General features: G+C 42.7%; 14 non-coding genes across 14 annotated transcripts; all 14 read left to right on the top strand.

Annotated features, from left to right (window-relative positions):
* The first annotated feature begins 453 nt into the window (after positions 1-453).
* Trnad-guc (transfer RNA aspartic acid (anticodon GUC)) lies at positions 454-525 on the top strand. The gene has a single exon. It is a non-coding gene; the product is annotated as a tRNA-Asp (tRNA).
* Positions 526-1,205: 680 nt separating this feature from the next.
* Trnad-guc (transfer RNA aspartic acid (anticodon GUC)) lies at positions 1,206-1,277 on the top strand. Its single transcript has one exon. It is a non-coding gene; the product is annotated as a tRNA-Asp (tRNA).
* A 2,095-nt stretch (positions 1,278-3,372) lies between these two features.
* Trnaf-aaa (transfer RNA phenylalanine (anticodon AAA)) lies at positions 3,373-3,445 on the top strand. Its single transcript has one exon. It is a non-coding gene; the product is annotated as a tRNA-Phe (tRNA).
* A 386-nt stretch (positions 3,446-3,831) lies between these two features.
* On the top strand, positions 3,832-3,903 carry Trnad-guc (transfer RNA aspartic acid (anticodon GUC)). Its single transcript has one exon. It is a non-coding gene; the product is annotated as a tRNA-Asp (tRNA).
* A 226-nt stretch (positions 3,904-4,129) lies between these two features.
* On the top strand, positions 4,130-4,202 carry Trnaf-gaa (transfer RNA phenylalanine (anticodon GAA)). Its single transcript has one exon. It is a non-coding gene; the product is annotated as a tRNA-Phe (tRNA).
* Positions 4,203-4,510: 308 nt separating this feature from the next.
* On the top strand, positions 4,511-4,583 carry Trnaf-gaa (transfer RNA phenylalanine (anticodon GAA)). The gene has a single exon. It is a non-coding gene; the product is annotated as a tRNA-Phe (tRNA).
* A 1,049-nt stretch (positions 4,584-5,632) lies between these two features.
* Positions 5,633-5,705, top strand: Trnaf-gaa (transfer RNA phenylalanine (anticodon GAA)). The gene has a single exon. It is a non-coding gene; the product is annotated as a tRNA-Phe (tRNA).
* A 10-nt stretch (positions 5,706-5,715) lies between these two features.
* Trnad-guc (transfer RNA aspartic acid (anticodon GUC)) lies at positions 5,716-5,787 on the top strand. The gene has a single exon. It is a non-coding gene; the product is annotated as a tRNA-Asp (tRNA).
* Positions 5,788-6,388: 601 nt separating this feature from the next.
* Positions 6,389-6,461, top strand: Trnaf-gaa (transfer RNA phenylalanine (anticodon GAA)). The gene has a single exon. It is a non-coding gene; the product is annotated as a tRNA-Phe (tRNA).
* A 303-nt stretch (positions 6,462-6,764) lies between these two features.
* Trnaf-gaa (transfer RNA phenylalanine (anticodon GAA)) lies at positions 6,765-6,837 on the top strand. The gene has a single exon. It is a non-coding gene; the product is annotated as a tRNA-Phe (tRNA).
* Positions 6,838-8,271: 1,434 nt separating this feature from the next.
* Trnaf-gaa (transfer RNA phenylalanine (anticodon GAA)) lies at positions 8,272-8,344 on the top strand. The gene has a single exon. It is a non-coding gene; the product is annotated as a tRNA-Phe (tRNA).
* Positions 8,345-8,354: 10 nt separating this feature from the next.
* Trnad-auc (transfer RNA aspartic acid (anticodon AUC)) lies at positions 8,355-8,426 on the top strand. The gene has a single exon. It is a non-coding gene; the product is annotated as a tRNA-Asp (tRNA).
* A 5,858-nt stretch (positions 8,427-14,284) lies between these two features.
* Trnaf-gaa (transfer RNA phenylalanine (anticodon GAA)) lies at positions 14,285-14,357 on the top strand. Its single transcript has one exon. It is a non-coding gene; the product is annotated as a tRNA-Phe (tRNA).
* Positions 14,358-16,245: 1,888 nt separating this feature from the next.
* Positions 16,246-16,317, top strand: Trnad-guc (transfer RNA aspartic acid (anticodon GUC)). The gene has a single exon. It is a non-coding gene; the product is annotated as a tRNA-Asp (tRNA).
* Positions 16,318-17,776: the final 1,459 nt, after the last annotated feature.

The following is a 17,776-nucleotide window of genomic DNA, read 5'->3' as shown; positions in this document are numbered from 1 at the left end:
ATAGCTCAGTTGGGAGAGCGTTAGACGGAAGATCTAACGGTCCCTATTTCGATTCCGGGTTTCGGCAAGCGTAGCTGTCCTCGGTAGTATAGTGGTCAGTATCCCCGCCTGTCACGCGGGAGACCGGGGTTCGATTCCCAGCCGGGGAGCTTGCGATATAACATTAATCTTTTTATTTTTATTAGATAACACTAATAATTCTACATGTGCGCTTTCGATTGACTTTTGAAATCTTGACAAACCACATTCGCTGAGTAAGACAATTCTTTATTAGATGTATCTTCTCTCGTCCTTTTATGAACAAATAACATCTTGCTGATTCTTTCCAGTTTCATTCTCATAAAGCTGCTTTCCGATTTCTCCTAGGCGTGCCGAAATAGCTCAGTTGGGAGAGCATTAGACTGAAGATCTAACGGTCCCTATTTCGATTCCGGGTTTCGGCAAGCGTAGCTGTCCTCGGTAGTATAGTGGTCAGTATCCCCGCCTGTCACGCGGGAGACCGGGGTTCGATTCCCCGCCGGGGAGTTTGCGATATAACAATAATCTTTTTATTTTTATTGGATAACACTAATAATTCTACATGTGCTCTTTCGTTTTACTTTAGAAATCTTGACAAATCACATTCGCTGAGTAACACAATTCTTCCTTAGATGTATCTTCTCTCGTCCTTTTATGAACAAATAACATCTTGCTGATTCTTTCCAGTTTCATTCTCATAAAGCTGCTTTCCGATTTCTCCTAGGCGTGCCGAAATAGCTCAGTTGGGAGAGCGTTAGACTGAAGATCTAACGATCCCTATTTCGATCCCGGGTTTCGGCAAGCGTAACTGTCCTCGGTAGTATAGTGGTCAGTATCCCCGCCTGTCACGCGGGAGACCGGGGTTCGATTCTCCGCCGGGGAGTTTGCTATATTTCTTTAATCTTTTTATTTTTATTGGATAACATTAATAATTCTACATGTGCGCTTTCGATTGACTTTAGAAATCTCGACAAACCACATTCGCTGAGTAACACAATTCTTCCTTAGATGTATCTTCTCTCGTCCTTTTATGAACAAATAACATCTTGCTGATTCTTTCCAATTTCATTCTGGTAAAGCTGCTTTCCGATTTCTCCTAGGCGTGCCGAAATAGATCAGTTGGGAGAGCGTTAGACTGAAGATCGAAAGGTCCCTGGTTCGATCCCTTGTTTCGGCAAGCGTAACTGTCCTCGGTAGTATAGTGGTCAGTATCCCCGCCTGTCACGCGGGAGACCGGGGTTCGATTCCCCGCCGGGGAGTTTGCTATATTTCTTTAATCTTTTTATTTTTAATGGATAACACTAATAATTCTACATGTGCGCTTTCGATTGACTTTAGAAATCTTGACAAACCACATTCGCTGAGTAACACAATTCTTTATTAGATGTATCTTCTCTCGTCCTTTTATGAACAAATAACATCTTGCTGATTCTCTCCAGTTTCATTCTGGTAAAGCTTCTTTCCGATTTCTCCTAGGCGTGCCGAAATAGCTCAGTTGGGAGAGCGTTAGACTGAAGATCTAAAGGTCTCTGGTTCGATCCCTTGTTTCGGCAAGCGTAACTGTCCTCGGTAGTATAGTGGTCAGTATCCCCGCCTGTCACGAGGGAGACCGGGGTTCGATTCCCCGCCGGGGAGTTTGCGATATAACATTAATCTTTTTATTGGATAACACTAATAATTCTACATGTGCTCTTTCGATTGACTTTAGAAATCTTGACAAACCACATTCGCTGAGTAACACAATTCTTCCTTAGATGTATATTCTCTCGTCCTTTTATGAACAAATAACATCTTGCTGATTCTTTCCAGTTCCATTCTGGTAAAGCTGCTTTCCGATTTCTCCTAGGCGTGCCAAAATAGATCAGTTGGGAGAGCGTTAGACTGAAGATCTAACGGTCCCTAATTCGATCCCGGGTTTAAGCAAGCGTAACTGTCCTCGGTAGTATAGTGGTCAGTATCCCCGCCTGTCACCTGGGAGACCGCGGTTCGATTCCCCGCCGGGGAGTTTGCGATGTAACATTAATCTTTTTATTTTTATCGGATAACACTAATAATTCTACATGTGCGCTTTCGATTGACTTTAGAAATCTTGACAAACCACATTCGCTGAGTAACACAATTCTTCCTTAGATGTATCTTCTCTCGTTCTTTTATGAACAAATAACATCTTGCTGATTCTTTCCAATTTCATTCTGGTAAAGCTGCTTTCCGATTTCTCCTAGGCGTGCAGAAATAGCTCAGTTGGGAGAGCGTTAGACTGAAGATCTAAAGGTCCCTGGTTCGATCCCTTGTTTCGGCAAGCGTAACTGTCCTCGGTAGTATAGTGGTCAGTATCCCCGCCTGTCACGAGGGAGACCGGGGTTCGATTCCCCGCCGGGGAGTTTGCGATATAACATTAATCTTTTTATTTTTATCCGATAATACTAATAATTCTACATGTGCGCTTTCGATTGACTTTAGAAATCTTGACAAACCACATTCGCTGAGTAACACAATTCTTCCTTAGATGTATCTTCTCTCGTCCTTTTATGAACAAATAACATCTTGCTGATTCTTTCCAATTTCATTCTGGTAAAGCTGCTTTCCGATTTCTCCTAAGCGTGCCGAAATAGCGCAGTTGGGAGAGCGTTAGACTGAAGATCTAAAGGTCCCTGGTTCGATCCCGGGTTTCGGCAAGCGTAACTGTCCTCGGTAGTATAGTGGTCAGTATCCCCGCCTGAAACGAGGGAGACTGATGTTCGATTCCCCGCCTAGGAGATTGTGATATATCAATAATCTTTTTATTTTTATTGGATAACACTAATAATTCTACATGTGCGCTTTCGATTGACTTTAGAAATCTTGACAAACCACATTCGCTGAGTAACACAATTCTTCCTTAGATGTATCTTCTCTCGTCCTTTTATGAACAAATAACATCTTGCTGATTCTTTCCAGTTTCATTCTGGTAAAGCTGCTTTCAGATTTCGCCTAGGCGTGTCGAAATAGCTCAGTTGGGAGAGCGTTAGACTGAAGATCTAACGGTCCCTGGTTCGATCCCGGGTTTCGGCAAGCGTATCTGTCCTCGGTAGTATAGTGGTCAGTATCCCCGCCTGTCCCGCAGGAGACCGGAGTTCGATTCCCCGCCGGGGAGTTTGTGATATATCAATAATCTTTTTATTTTTATTGGATAACACTAATAATCCTACATGTGCGCTTTCGATTGACTTTAGAAATCTTGACAAACCACATTCGCTGAGTAACACAATTCTTTATTAGATGTATCTTCTCTCGTCATTTTATGAACAAATAACATCTTGCTGATTCTTTCCAATTTCATTCTGGTAAAGCTGCTTTCCGATTTCTCCTAGGCGTGCCGAAATAGTTCAGTTGGGCGAGCGTTAGACAAAAGATCTAACGGTCCCTAGTTCGATCCCGGGTTTCGGCAAGCGTAACTGTCCTCGGTTGTATAGTGTTCAGTACCCCCGCCTGTCTCGCGGGAGACCGGGGTTCGATTCCCCGCCGTCGAGTTTGCTATATTTCTTTAATCTTTTTATTTTTATTGGATAACACTAATAAATCTACATGTGCGCTTTCGATTGACTTTAGAAATCTTGACAAATTACATTCGCTGAGTAACACAATTCTTTATTAGATGTATTTTCTCTCGTCCTTTTATGAACATATAACATCTTGCTGATTCTTTCCAATTTCATTCTGGTAAAGCTGCTTTCCGATCTCTCCTAGGCGGTCCGAAATAGCTCAGTTGGGAGAGCGTTAGACTGAAGATCTAAAGGTCCCTGGTTCGATCCCGGGTTTCGGCAAGCGTAACTGTCCTCGGTAGTATAGTGGTCAGTATCCCCGCCTGTCACGCGGGAGACCGGGGTTCGATTCCCCGCCGGGGAGTTTGCGGTATAACATTAATCTTTTTATTTTTATTTTTATTGGATAACACTAATAATTCTACATGTGCTCTTTCGATTTACTTTAGAAATCTCGACAAACCACATTCGCTGAGTAACACAATTCTTCCTTAGATGTATCTTCTCTCGTCCTTTTATGAACAAATAACATCTTGCTGATTCTTTCCAATTTCATTCTGGTAAACTGCTTTCCGATTTCTCCTAGGCTTGCCGAAATAGCTCAGTTGGGAGAGCGTTAGACTGAAGATCTAAAGGTCCCTGGTTCGATCCCGGGTTTCGGCAAGCGTAACTGTCCTCGGTAGAATTGTGGTCAGTATCCACGCCTGTCACGCGAGAGACCGGGTTCGATTCCCCGCCGGGGAGTTTGCGGTATAACATTAATCTTTTTATTTTTATTTTTATTGGATAACACTAATAATTCTACATGTGCTCTTTCGATTTACTTTAGAATTCTTGACAAATCACATTCGCTGAGAAACACAATTCTTCCTTAGATGTATCTTCTCTCGTCCTTTTATGAACAAATAACATCTTGCTGATTTTTTCCAATTTCATTCTGGTAAAGCTGCTTTCCGATTTCTCCTAGGCGTGCCGAAATAGCTCAGTTGGGAGAGCGTTAGACTGAAGATCTAAAGGTCCCTGGTTCGATCCCGGGTTTCGGCAAGCGTAACTGTCCTTGATAGTATAGTGGTCAGTATCCCCGCCTGTCACGCGGGAGACCGGGGTTCGATTCCCCGCCGGGGAGTTTGCTATATTTCTTTAATCTTTTTATTTTTAATGGATAACACTAATAATTCTACATGTGAGCTTTCGATTGACTTTAGAAATCTTGACAAACCACATTCGCTGAGTAACACAATTCTTTATTAGATGTATCTTCTCTCGTCCTTTTATGAACAAATAACATCTTGCTGATTCTTTCCAATTTCATTCTGGTAAAGCTGCTTTCCGATTTCTCCTAAGCGTGCCGAAATAGCTCAGTTGGGAGAGCGTTAGTCTGAAGATCTAAAGGTCCCTGGTTCGATCCCGGGTTTCTGCAAGCGTAACTGTCCTCGTTAGTATAGTGGTCAGTATCCCCGCCTGTCACGCGGGAGACCGGGGTTCGATTCCCCGCCGGGGAATTTGCTATATTTCTTTAATCTTTTTATTTTTAATGGATAACACTAATAATTCTACATGTGCGCTTTCGATTGACTTTAGAAATCTTGACAAACCACATTCGCTGAGTAACACAATTCTTTATTAGATGTATCTTCTCTCGTCCTTTTATGAACAAATAACATCTTGCTGATTCTCTCCAGTTTCATTCTGGTAAAGCTGCTTTCCGATTTCTCCTAGGCGTGCCGAAATAGCTCAGTTGGGAGAGCGTTAGACTGAAGATCTAAAGGTCCCTGGTTCGATCCCTTGTTTCGGCAAGCGTAACTGTCCTCGGTATTATAGTGGTCAGTATCCCCGCCTGTCACGCGGGAGACCGGGGTTCGATTCCCCGCCGGGGAGTTTGCTATATAACATTAATCTTTTTATTGGATAACACTAATAATTCTACATGTGCTCTTTCGATTGACTTTAGAAATCTTGACAAACCACATTCGCTGAGTAACACAATTCTTCCTTAGATGTAAATTCTCTCGTCCTTTTATGAACAAATAACATCTTGCTGATTCTTTCCAATTTCATTCTGGTAAAGCTGTTTTCCGATTTCTCCTAGGCGTGCCGAAATAGCTCAGTTGGGAGAGCGTTAGACTGAAGATCTAAAGGTCCCTGGTTCGATCCCGGGTTTCGGCAAGCGTAACTGTCCTCGGTAGTATAGTGGTCAGTATCCCCGCCTGTCACGCGGGAGACCGGGGTTCGATTCCCCGCCGGGGAGTTTGCGATATATCAATATTTTTTTATTTTTATTGGATAACAATAATAATTCTACATGTGCTCTTTCGATTGACTTTAGAAATCTTGACAAACCACATTCGCTGAGTAACACAATTCTTTATTAGATGTATCTTCTCTCGTCCTTTTATGAACAAATAACATCTTGCTGATTCTTTCCAATTTTATTCTGGTAAAGCTGCTTTCCGATTTCTCCTAGGCGTGCCGAAAGAGCTCAGTTGGGAGAGCGTTAGACTGAAGATCTAAAGGTCCCTGGTTCGATCCCGGGTTTCGGCAAGCATAACTGTCCTCGGTAGTATTGTGGTCAGTATCCACGCCTGTCACGCGGGAGACCGGGTTCGATTCCCCGCCGGGGAGTTTGCGGTATAACATTAATCTTTTTATTTTTATTTTTATTGAATAACACTAATAATTCTACATGTGCTCTTTCGATTTACTTTAGAATTCTTGACAAATCACATTCGCTGAGTAACACAATTCTTCCTTAGATGTATCTTCTCTCGTCCTTTTATGAACAAATAACATCTTGCTGATTTTTTCCAATTTCATTCTGGTAAAGCTGCTTTCCGATTTCTCCTAGGCGTGCCGAAATAGCTCAGTTGGGAGAGCGTTAGACTGAAGATCTAAAGGTCCCTGGTTCGATCCCGGGTTTCGGCAAGCGTAACTGTCCTTGGTAGTATAGTGGTCAGTATCCCCGCCTGTCACGCGGGAGACCGGGGTTCGATTCCCCGCCGGGGAGTTTGCTATATTTCTTTAATCTTTTTATTTTTATTGGATAACATTAATAATTCTACATTTGCGCTTTCGATTGACTTTAGAAATCTCGACAAACCACATTCGCTGAGTAACACAATTCTTCCTTAGATGTATCTTCTCTCGTCCTTTTATGAACAAATAACATCTTGCTGATTCTTTCCAATTTCATTCTGGTAAAGCTGTTTTCCGATTTCTCCTAGGCTTGCCGAAATAGCTCAGTTGGGAGAGCGTTAGACTGAAGATCTAAAGGTCCCTGGTTCGATCCCGGGTTTCGGCAAGCGTAACTGTCCTCGGTAGTATAGTGGTCAGTATCCCCGCCTGTCACGCGGGAGACCGGGGTTCGATTCCCCGCCGGGCAGTTTGCTATATTTCTTTAATCTTTTTATTTTTAATGGATAACACTAATAATTCTACATGTGCGCTTTCGATTGACTTTAGAAATCTTGACAAACCACATTCGCTGAGTAACACAATTCTTTATTAGATGTATCTTCTCTCGTCCTTTTATGAACAAATAACATCTTGCTGATTCTTTCCAATTTCATTCTGGTAAAGCTGCTTTCCGATTTCTCCTAGGCGTGCCGAAAAAGCTCAGTTGGGAGAGCGTTAGACTGAAGATCTAAAGGTCCCTCGTTCGATCCCGGCTTTCGGCAAGCGTAACTGTCCTCGGTAGTATAGTGGTCAGTATCCCCGCCTGTCACGCGGGAGACCGGGTTCGATTCCCCGCCGGGGAGTTTGCGCTATAACATTAATCTTTTTATTTTTATTTTTATTGGATAACACTAATAATTCTACATGTGCGCTTTCGATTGACTTTAGAAATCTTGACAAACCACATTCGCTGAGTAACACAATTCTTTATTAGATGTATCTTCTCTCGTCCTTTTATGAACAAATAACATCTTGCTGATTCTTTCCAATTTCATTCTGGAAAAGCTGCTTTCCGATTCCTCCTAGGCGTGCCGAAATAGCTCAGTTGGGAGAGCGTTAGACTGAAGATCTAAAGGTCCCTTGTTCGATCCCGGGTTTCTTCAAGCGTAACTGTCCTTGGTAGTATATTGGTCAGTATCCCCGCCTGTCACGCGGGAGACCGGGGTTCGATTCCCCGCCGGGGAGTTTGTGATATATCAATAATCTTTTTATTTTTATTGGATAACACTAATAATTCTACATGTGCGCTTTCGATTGACTTTAGAAATCTTGACAAACCACATTCGCTGAGTAACACAATTCTTCATTAGATGTATCTTCTCTCGTCCTTTTATGAACAAATAACATTTGGTGATTCTTTCCAATTTCATTCTGGTAAAGCTGCTTTCCGATTTCTCCTAGGCGTGCCGAAACAGTTCAGTTGGGCGAGCGTGAGACTGAAGTTCTAAAGGTCCCTGGTTCGATCCCGGGTTTCTGCAAGCGTAATTGTCCTCGGTAGTATAGTGGTCAGTATCCCCGCCTGAAAAGCGGGAGACTGGGGTTCGATTACCGCCGGGAGGTTTGTGATATATCAATAATCTTTTTATTTTTATTGGATAACACTAATAATTCTACATGTGCGCTTTCTATTGACTTTAGAAATCTTGACAAACCACATTCGCTGAGTAACACAATTCTTCCTTAGATGTATCTTCTCTCGTCCTTTTATGAACAAATAACATCTTGCTGATTCTTTCCAATTTCATTCTGGTAAAGCTGCTTTCCGATTTCTCCTAGGCGTGCCGAAATAGCTCAGTTGGGAGAGCGTTAGACTGAAGATCTAAAGGTCCCTGGTTCGATCCCGGGTTTCGGCAAGCGTAATTGTCCTCGGTAGTATAGTGGTCAGTATCCCCGCCTATCACGTGGGAGACCGGGGTTCGATTCCCCGCCGGGGAGTTTGCGATATTTCTTTAATCTTTTTATTTTTATTGGATAACACTAATAATTCTACATGTGCGCTTTCGATTGACTTTAGAAATCTTGATAAACCACATTCGCTGAGTAACACAATTCTTTATTAGATGTATCTTCTCTCGTCCTTTTATGAACAAATAACATCTTGCTGATTCTTTCCAATTTCAATCTGGTAACGCTGCTTTCCGATCGCTCCTAGGCGTGCCGAAATAGTTCAGTTGGGAGAGCGTTAGACTGAAGATCTAAAGGTCCTTGGTTCGATCCTAGGTGTTGGCAAGCGTAACTGTCCTCGGTAGTATAGTGGTCAGTATCCCCGCCTGTCACGCGGGAGACCGGGGTTCGATTCCCCGCAGGGGAGTTTGCGATATAACATTAATCTTTTTATTTTTATTGGATAACACTAATAATTCTACATGTGCGCTTTCGATTGACTTTAGAAATCTTGACAAACCACATTCGCTGAGTAACACAATTCTGTATTAGATGTATCTTCTCTCGTCCTTTTATGAACAAATAACATCTTGCTGATTCTTTCCAGTTTCATTCTCGTAAAGCTGCTTTCCGATCTCTCCTAGACGTGCCGAAATAGCTCAGTTGGGAGAGCGTTAGACTGAAGATCTAAAGGTCCCTGGTTCGATCCCGGGTTTCTTCAAGCGTAACTGTCCTCGGTAGTATATTGGTCAGTATCCCCGCCTGTCACGCGGGAGACCGGGGTTCGATTCCCCACCGGGGAGTTTGTGATATATCAATAATCTTTTTATTTTTATTGGATAACACTAATAATTCTACATGAGCGCTTTCGATTGACTTTAGAAATCTTGACAAACCACATTCGCTGAGTAACACAATTCTTCCTTAGATGTATCTTCTCTCGTCCTTTTATGAACAAATAACATCTTGCCCATTCTTTCCAATTTCATTCTGGTAAAGCTGCTTTCCGATTTCTCCTAGGCGTGCCGAAATAGCTCAGTTGGGAGGGCATCAGACTGAAGATCTAAAGGTCCCTGGTTCGATCCCGGGTTTGGGCAAGCGTAACTGTCCTCGGTAGTATAGTGGTCAGTATCCCCACCTGTCACGCGGGAGACCGGGGTTCGATTTCCCGCCGTCGAGTTTGCTATATTTCTTTAATCTTTTTATTTTTATTGGATAACACTAATAATTCTACATGTGCGCTTTCGATTGACTTTAGAAATCTTGACAAACCACATTTGCTGAGTAACACAATCCTTCCTTAGATGTATCTTCTCTCGTCCTTTTATGAACAAATAACATCTTGCTGATTCTTTCCAATTTCATTCTGGTAAAGCTGCTTTCCGATCGCTCCTAGGCGTGCCGAAATAGTTCAGTTGGGAGAGCGTTAGACTGAAGATCTAAAGGTCCTTGGTTCGATCCTTGGTGTTGGCAAGCGTAACTGTCCTCGGTAGTATAGTGGTCAGTATCCCCGCCTGTCACGCTGGAGACCGGGGTTCGATTCCAAGCCGGGGAGTTTGCGATATAACATTAATCTTTTTATTTTTATTGGATAACACTAATAATTCTACATGTGCGCTTTCGATTGACTTTAGAAATCTTGACAAACCACATTCGCTGAGTAACACAATTCTTTATTAGATGTATCTTCTCTCGTCCTTTTATGAACAAATAACATCTTGCTGATTCTTTCCAATTTCATTCTGGTAAAGCTGTTTTCCGATTTCTCCTAGGCGTGCCGAAATAGCTCAGTTGGGAGAGCGTTAGACTGAAGATCTAACGGTCCCTGGTTCGATCCCGGGTATCTTCAAGCGTAACTGTCCTCGGTAGTATAGTGGTGAGTATCCCCACCTGTCACGCGGGAGACCGGGGTTCGATTCCCCGCCGGGGAGTTTGCTATATTTCTTCAATCTTTTTATTTTTATTGGATAACACTAATAATTCTACATGTGCGCTTTCGATTGACTTTAGAAATCTTGACAAACCACATTCGCTGAGTAACACAATTCTTCCTTAGATGTATCTTCTCTCGTCCTTTTATGAACAAATAACATCTTGCTGATTCTTTCCAGTTTCATTCTCGTAAAGCTGCTTTCCGATCTCTCCTAGGCGTGCCGAAATAGCTCAGTTGGGAGAGCGTTAGACTGAAGATCTAAAGGTCCCTGGTTCGATCCCGGGTTTCTTCAAGCGTAACTGTCCTCGGTAGTATATTGGTCAGTATCCCCGCCTGTCACGCGGGAGACCGGCGTTCGATTCCCCACCGGGGAGTTTGTGATATATCATTAATCTTTTTATTTTTATTGGATAACCCTAATAATTCTACATGTGCGCTTTCGATTGACTTTAGAAATCTTGACAAACCACATTCGCTGAGTAACACAATTCTTCCTTAGATGTATCTTCTCTCGTCCTTTTATGAACAAATAACATCTTGCCGATTCTTTCCAATTTCATTCTGGTAAAGCTGCTTTCCGATTTCTCCTAAGAGTGCCGAAATAGTTCAGTTGGACGAGCGTTAGACTGAAGACCTAAAGGTCCCTGGTTCGATCCCGGGTTTCGGCAAGCGTAACTGTCCTCGGTAGTATAGTGGTCAGTATCAACGCCTGAAAAGCGGGAGACTGGGGTTCGATTCCCCGCCGGGGAATTTGTGATATATCAATAATCTTTTTATTTTTATTGGATAACACTAATAATTCTACATGTGCGCTTTCTATTGACTTTAGAAATCTTGACAAACCACATTCGCTGAGTAACACAATTCTTCCTTAGATGTATCTTCTCTCGTCCTTTTATGAACAAATAACATCTTGCTGATTCTTTCCAATTTCATTCTGGTAAAGCTGCTTTCCGATTTCTCCTAGGCGTGCCGAAATAGCTCAGTTGGGAGTGCGTTAGACTGAAGATCTAAAGGTCCCTGGTTCGATCCCGGGTTTGGGCAAGCGTAAATGTCCTCGGTAGTATAGTGGTCAGTATCCCCGCCTGTCACGTGGGAGACCGGGGTTCGATTCCCCGCCGGGGAGTTTGCGATATTTCTTTAATCTTTTTATTTTTATTGGATAACACTAATAATTCTACATGTGCGCTTTCGATTGACTTTAGAAATCTTGACAAATCACATTCGCTGAGTAACACAATTCTTTATTAGATGTATCTTCTCTCGTCCTTTTATGAACAAATAACATCTTGCTGATTCTTTCCAGTTTCATTCTGGTAAAGCTGCTTTCCGATTTCTCCTAGGTGTGCCGAAATAGCTCAGTTGGGAGAGCGTTAGACTGAAGATCTAACGGTCCCTGGTTCGATCCCGGGTTTCTTCAAGCGTAATTGTCCTCGGTAGTATAGTGGTCAGTATCCCCACCTGTCACGCGGGAGACCGGGGTTCGATTTCCCGCCGTCGAGTTTCCTATATTTCTTTAATCTTTTTATTTTTATTGGATAACACTAACAATTCTACATGTGCGCTTTCGATTGACTTTAGAAATCTTGACAAACCACATTCGCTGAGTAACACAATCTTTCCTTAGATGTATCTTCTCTCGTCCTTTTATGAACAAATAACATCTTGCTGATTCTTTCCAATTTCATTCTGGTAAAGCTGCTTTCCGATCGCTCCTAGGCGTGCCGAAATAGTTCAGTTGGGAGAGCGTTAGGTGAAGATCTAAAGGTCCTTGGTTCGATCCTTGGTGTTGGCAAGCGTAACTGTCCTCGGTAGTATAGTGGTCAGTATCCCCGCCTGTCACGCTGGAGACCGGGGTTCGATTCCAAGCCGGGGAGTTTGCGATATAACATTAATCTTTTTATTTTTATTGGATAACACTAATAATTCTACATGTGCGCTTTCGATTGACTTTAGAAATCTTGACAAACCACATTCGCTGAGTAACACAATTCTTTATTAGATGTATTTCTCTCGTCCTTTTATGAACAAATAACATCTTGCTGATTCTTTCCAATTTCATTCTGGTAAAGCTGCTTTCCGATTTCTCCTAGGCGTGCCGAAAGAGTTCAGTTGGGCGAGCGTTAGACTGAAGATCTAAAGGTCCCTGGTTCGATCCCGGGTTTCGGCAAGCGTAACTGTCCTCGGAAGTATAGTGGTCAGTATCCCCGCCTGAAAAGCGGGAGACTGGGGTTCGATTCCCCGCCGGAGAGTTTGTTATATATCAATAATCTTTTTATTTTTATTGGATAACACTAATAATTTTACATGTGCGCTTTCGATTGACTTTAGAAATCTTGAGAAACCACATTCGCTGAGTAACACAATTCTTCCTTAGATGTATCTTCTCTAGTCCTTTTATGAACAAATAACATCTTGCTGATTCTTTCCAGTTTCAATCTGGAAAAGCTGCTTTCCGATTTCTCCTAGGCGTGCCGAAAATAGCTCAGTTGGGAGAGCGTTAGACTGAAGATCTAACGGTCCCTGGTTCGATCCCGGGTTTCGGCAAGCGTAACTGTCCTCGGTAGTATAGTGGTCAGTATCCCAGCCTGTCCCGCGGGAGACCGGGGTTCGATTCCCCGCCGGGGAGTTTGCGATATAACATTAATCTTTTTATTTTTATTGGATAACACTAATAATTCTACATGTGCGCTTTCGATTGACTTTAGAAATCTTGACAAACCACATTCGCTGAGTAACACAATTCTTTATTAGATGTATCTTCTCTCGTCCTTTTATGAACAAATAACATCTTGCTGATACTTTCCAATTTCATTCTGGTAAAGCTGCTTTCCGATTTCTCCTAGGCGTGCCGAAATAGTTCAGTTGGGCGAGCGTTAGACTGAAGATCTAAAGGTCCCTGGTTCGATCCCGGGTTTCGGCAAGCGTAACTGTCCTCGGTAGTAGAGTGGTCAGTATCCCCGCCTGAAAAGCGGGAGACTGGGGTTCGATTCCCCGTCGGGGAGTATGTGATATATCAATAATCTTTTTATTTTTATTGGATAACACTAATAATTCTACATGTGCGCTTTCGATTGACTTTAGAAATCTTGACAAACCACATTCGCTGAGTAACACAATTCTTCCTTAATGTATCTTCTCTCGTCCTTTTATGAACAAATAACATCTTGCTGATTCTTTCCAGTTTCATTCTGGTAAAGCTGCTTTCCGATTTCTCCTAGGCGTGCCGAAATAGCTCAGTTGGGAGAGCTTTAGACTGAAGATCTAAAGGTCCCTGGTTCGATCCCGGGTTTCAGCAAGCGTAACTGTCCAGAGTAGTATAGTGGTCAGTATCCCCGCCTGAAAAGCGGGAGACTGGGGTTCGATTCCCCGCCGGGGAGTTTGTGATATATCAATAATCTTTATATTTTTATTGGATAACACTAATAATTCTACATGTGCGCTTTCGATTGACTTTAGAAATCTTGACAAACCACATTCGCTGAGTAACACAATTCTTTATTAGATGTATCTTCTCTCGTCCTTTTATGAACAAATAACATCTTGCTGATTCTTTCCAATTTCCTTCTGGTAAAGCTGCTTTCCGATTTCTCCTAGCCGTGCCGAAATAGTTCAGTTGGGCGAGCGTTAGACTGAAGATCTAAAGGTCAAGGTTCGATCCCGGGTTTCGGCAAGCGTAACTGTCCTCGGTAGTATAGTGGTCAGTATCCCCGCCTGAAAAGCGGGAGACTGGGGTTCGATTCCCCGCCGGGGAGTTTGTTATATATCAATAATCTTTTTATTTTTATTGGATAACACTAATAATTCTACATGTGCGCTTTCGATTGACTTTAGAAATCTTGAGAAACCACATTCGCTGAGTAACACAATTCTTCCTTAGATGTATCTTCTCTCGTCCTTTTATGAACAAATAACATCTTGCTGATTCTTTCCAGTTTCATTCTGGAAAAGCTGCTTTCCGATTTCTCCTAGGCGTGCCGAAATAGCTCAGTTGGGAGAGCGTTAGACTGAAGATCTAACGGTCCCTGGTTCGATCCCGGGTTTCGGCAAGCGTAACTGTCCTCGGTAGTATAGTGGTCAGTATCTCCGACTTAGACGCGGGAGACCGGGGTTCGATTCACCCCAGGGGAGTTTGTGATATATCAATAATCTTTTTATTTTTATTGGATAACACTAATAATTCTACATGTGCGCTTTCGATTGACTTTAGAAATCTTGACAAACCACATTCGCTGAGTAACACAATTCTTCCTTAGATGTATCTTCTCTCGTCCTTTTATGAACAAATAACATCTTGCTGATTCTTTCCAGTTTCATTCTGGTAAAGCTGCTTTCCGATTTCTCCTAGGCGTGCCGAAATAGCTCAGTTGGGAGAGCGTTAGATTGAAGATCTAAAGGTCAAGGTTCGATCCCGGGTTTCAGCAAGCGTAACTGTCCTCGGCAGTATAGTGGTCAGTATCCCCGCCTGAAAAGCGGGAGACTGGGGTTCGATTCCCCGCCGGGGAGTTTGCGATATAACATTAATCTTTTTATTTTTATTGGATAACACTAATAATTCTACATGTGCGCTTTCGATTGACTTTAGAAATCTTGACAAACCACATTCGCTGAGTAACACAATTCTTCCTTAGATGTATCTTCTCTCGTCCTTTTATGAACAAATAACATTTGGTGATTCTTTCCAGTTTCATTCTGGTAAAGCTGCTTTCCGATTTCTCCTAGGCGTGCCGAAACAGTTCAGTTGGGCGAGCGTGAGACTGAAGTTCTAAAGGTCCCTGGTTCGATCCCGGGTTTGTGCAAGCGTAATTGTCCTCGGTAGTATAGTGGTCAGTATCCCCGCCTGAAAAGCGGGAGACTGGGGTTCGATTCCCCGCCGGGGAGTTTGTGATATATCAATAATCTTTTTATTTTTATTGGATAACACTAATAATTCTACATGTGCGCTTTCTATTGACTTTAGAAATCTTGACAAACCACATTCGCTGAGTAACACAATTCTTCCTTAGATGTATCTTCTCTCGTCCTTTTATGAACAAATAACATCTTGCTGATTCTTTCCAATTTCATTCTGGTAAAGCTGCTTTCCGATTTCTCCTAGGCGTGCCGAAATAGCTCAGTTGGGAGAGCGTTCGACTGAAGATCTAAAGGTCCCTGGTTCGATCCCGGGTTTCGGCAAGCGTAATTGTTCTCGGTAGTATAGTGGTCAGTATCCCCGCCTGTCACGTGGGAGACCGGGGTTCGATTCCCCGCCGGGGAGTTTGCGATATTTCTTTAATCTTTTTATTTTTATTGGATAACACTAATAATTCTACATGTGCGCTTTCGATTGACTTTAGAAATCTTGATAAACCACATTCGCTGAGTAACACAATTCTTTATTAGATGTATCTTCTCTCGTCCTTTTATGAACAAATAACATCTTGCTGATTCTTTCCAGTTTCATTCTGGTAAAGCTGTTTTCCGATTTCTCCTAGGCGTGCCGAAATAGCTCAGTTGGGAGAGCGTTAGACTGAAGATCTAACGGTCCCTGGTTCGATCCCGGGTTTCTTCAAGCGTAACTGTCCTCGGTAGTATAGTGGTCAGTATCCCCACCTGTCACGCGGGAGACCGGGGTTCGATTCCCCGCCGGGGAGTTTGCTATATTTCTTCAATCTTTTTATTTTTATTGGATAACACTAATAATTCTACATGTGCGCTTTCGATTGACTTTAGAAATCTTGACAAACCACATTCGCTGAGTAACACAATTCTTCCTTAGATGTATCTTCTCTCGTCCTTTTATGAACAAATAACATCTTGCTGATTCTTTCCAATTTCAATCTGGTAAAGCTGCTTTCCGATCGCTCCTAGGCGTGCCGAAATAGTTCAGTTGGGAGAGCGTTAGACTGAAGATCTAAAGGTCCTTGGTTCGATCCTTGGTGTTGGCAAGCGTAACTGTCCTCGGTAGTATAGTGGTCAGTATCCCCGCCTGTCACGCGGGAGACCGGGGTTCGATTCCCCGCCGGGGAGTTTGCGATATAACATTAATCTTTTTATTTTTATTGGATAACACTAATAATTCTACATGTGCGCTTTCGATTGACTTTAGAAATCTTGACAAACCACATTCGCTGAGTAACACAATTCTGTATTAGATGTATCTTCTCTCGTCCTTTTATGAACAAATAACATCTTGCTGATTCTTTCCAGTTTCATTCTCGTAAAGCTGCTTTCCGGTCTCTCCTAGGCGTGCCGAAATAGCTCAGTTGGGAGAGCGTTAGACTGAAGATCTAAAGGTCCCTGGTTCGATCCCGGGTTTCTTCAAGCGTAACTGTCCTCGGTAGTATATTGGTCAGTATCCCCGCCTGTCACGCGGGAGACCGGGGTTCGATTCCCCGCCGGGGAGTTTGTGATATATCAATAATCTTTTTATTTTTATTGGATAACACTAATAATTCTACATGTGCGCTTTCGATTGACTTTAGAAATCTTGACAAACCACATTCGCTGAGTAACACAATTCTTCCTTAGATGTATCTTCTCTCGTCCTTTTATGAACAAATAACATTTGGTGATTCTTTCCAATTTCATTCTGGTAAAGCTGCTTTCCGATTTCTCCTAGGCGTGCCGAAACAGTTCAGTTGGGCGAGCGTGAGACTGAAGTCCTAAAGGTCCCTGGTTCGATCCCGGGTTTCTGCAAGCGTAATTGTCCTCGGTAGTATAGTGGTCAGTATCCCCGCCTGAAAAGCGGGAGACTGGGGTTCGATTACCGCCGGGGAGTTTGTGATATATCAATAATCTTTTTATTTTTATTGGATAACACTAATAATTCTACATGTGCGCTTTCGATTGACTTTAGAAATCTTGACAAACCACATTCGCTGAGTAACACAATTCTTCCTTAATGTATCTTCTCTCGTCCTTTTATGAACAAATAACATCTTGCTGATTCTTTCCAGTTTCATTCTGGTAAAGCTGCTTTCCGATTTCTCCTAGGCGTGCCGAAATAGCTCAGTTGGGAGAGCGTTAGACTGAAGATCTAAAGGTCCCTGGTTCGATCCCGGGTTTCAGCAAGCGTAACTGTCCAGAGTGGTATAGTGGTCAGTATCCCCGCCTGAAAAGCGGGAGACTGGGGTTCGATTCCCCGCCGGGGAGTTTGTGATATATCAATAATCTTTATATTTTTATTGGATAACACTAATAATTCTACATGTGCGCTTTCGATTGACTTTAGAAATCTTGACAAACCACATTCGCTGAGTAACACAATTCTTTATTAGATGTATCTTCTCTCGTCCTTTTATGAACAAATAACATCTTGCTGATTCTTTCCAATTTCATTCTGGTAAAGCTGCTTTCCGATTTCTCCTAGCCGTGCCGAAATAGTTCAGTTGGGCGAGCGTTAGACTGAAGATCTAAAGGTCAAGGTTCGATCCCGGGTTTCGGCAAGCGTAACTGTCCTCGGTAGTATAGTGGTCAGTATCCCCGC

Source organism: Argiope bruennichi, chromosome 7 (assembly GCF_947563725.1).
Source record: "Argiope bruennichi chromosome 7, qqArgBrue1.1, whole genome shotgun sequence".
Lineage (NCBI taxonomy): Eukaryota > Metazoa > Arthropoda > Arachnida > Araneae > Araneidae > Argiope > Argiope bruennichi.
This window is presented reverse-complemented; position numbering and strand designations above follow the sequence as displayed.